This window comes from Cavia porcellus, unplaced genomic scaffold (genome assembly GCF_034190915.1).
Source record: "Cavia porcellus strain 051 isolate PalLab524CR breed Dunkin Hartley unplaced genomic scaffold, mCavPor4.1 scaffold_9, whole genome shotgun sequence".
In the NCBI taxonomy this organism is placed as follows: Eukaryota; Metazoa; Chordata; class Mammalia; order Rodentia; family Caviidae; genus Cavia; species Cavia porcellus.
Window position 1 is genome coordinate 64,963,094 of NW_026947492.1, and position 1,520 is coordinate 64,964,613.

The 1,520-nt window shown below is 40.1% G+C and overlaps 1 pseudogene; it reads left to right on the plus strand.

Annotated features, from left to right (window-relative positions):
- Positions 1-265: 265 nt before the first annotated feature.
- On the plus strand, positions 266-1,206 carry LOC100717530 (olfactory receptor 51F2-like; annotated as a pseudogene).
- Positions 1,207-1,520: the final 314 nt, after the last annotated feature.

Below are 1,520 nucleotides of genomic sequence, written 5' to 3' on the forward strand. Positions count from 1 at the left end.
AGTAAAAATCTGAATAAGAGTTACGTAGGAGAGGAATAGGATAAACATGGGAAACTGGCAAACCTTCTGGGATGATGATAATGTTCTGTTAGTTGACCCCTAAAATGGTTATCTAGGTGCCTAAAGATGTCAAATTTCATTAAATCACAGTCTAAAGGTTATTGCATTTTACTAACTGTATATTAAATTTCAACTAAAATAATTTTAAAATTTTAAATTTAGAAACTCAGAATCTTAGAAGAAAGTGCTGATCCTGAAGACCAAAATGCCAGTCTTCCATAACTCCACCTTCCCGGTCTTCCTCCTGACAGGAGTCCCTGGACTGGAGTGGGCCCATGCCTGGATCTCCATCTTCTGCTGCCTCTATTTTACTGCCCTGTATGGAAATAGTTTGATCCTCTTCGTAGTCCTCACTGAGCCAAGCCTCCACGAGCCCATGTACCATTTTCTTTCCATATTGTCCACCTCTGATATTGCCTTGTGCATCTCTACACTGGTGACCGTGCTGGGAATATTCTAGCTCAATGCCCGGGAAATCAGTTTCAATGCTTGTTTATCACAGATGTTCTTCATTCACCTCTTCACTTTTGTAGGATCCTCAGTGCTTTTGGCTATGGCTTTTGATCGTTTTGTAGCCATTTCTAACCCCTTGAGATATGATAACATTCTAACTCATGCAAAGATTGCACAGATTGGTGTGGCTGTCATTATCAGGGGAACTGTCATTTTGACTCCACTAGTTCTGCTTCTTAAGCGTCTGTCTTTCTGCCGTAGCCATGTGCTCCACCATTCCTATTGCTTTCACCCCGATGTCAGGAAGCTCTCGCGTTCAGACACAAAGACCAACAGTGCATTTGGACTAACTGCAATTATCTCTACTGCTGGAGTGGACTCCTTCTTCATCCTGCTTTCCTATGTCCTGATCATTCGCTGAGTTCTCAATAGTGCATCCCCTGGGAGAGGAGGAAGGCCTTCAGCACCTGCATTTCTCACATCACTGCTGTGGCCACATTCTATATTCCCTTGATCAGCCTGTCTTTTGTTCACAGATTTGGAAAACATTTCCCACCTTTTGTGCCCACCCTCATTGCAAATATGTACCTGCTCATTCCACCTGTGATGAATCCCACTATCTACAGTATGAAGACAAAGCAGATTCAGAAAGCTGTGCTTAAACCTGTATGTTCTAAAAGCACTCATTGTTAACAATAGTTAATCCCCTAAAGATTTATGTCAAAGTCAGAAAAAAATCACAAAGTGGAGTTTTAACCCATTCAGTTTTAGATTTGAGTAGAACTAGTCATTATCCAATTCAAGCATCCTCAAGATGTAATCCTTCCCAAAACAGTCTTTTCAATTCTTTTCAGCTAACCTATTCTCATGGATACCCAACTCACTATTACTTTGATGTTTCTGTATAAAATGATATCATTCACTTTTAACTAATGTTCCAAACATTCAGCTCTAAACAATTTTAAACACAGAAATAAATGTCTCTTCCTTGTATATTTCAGGTAAAC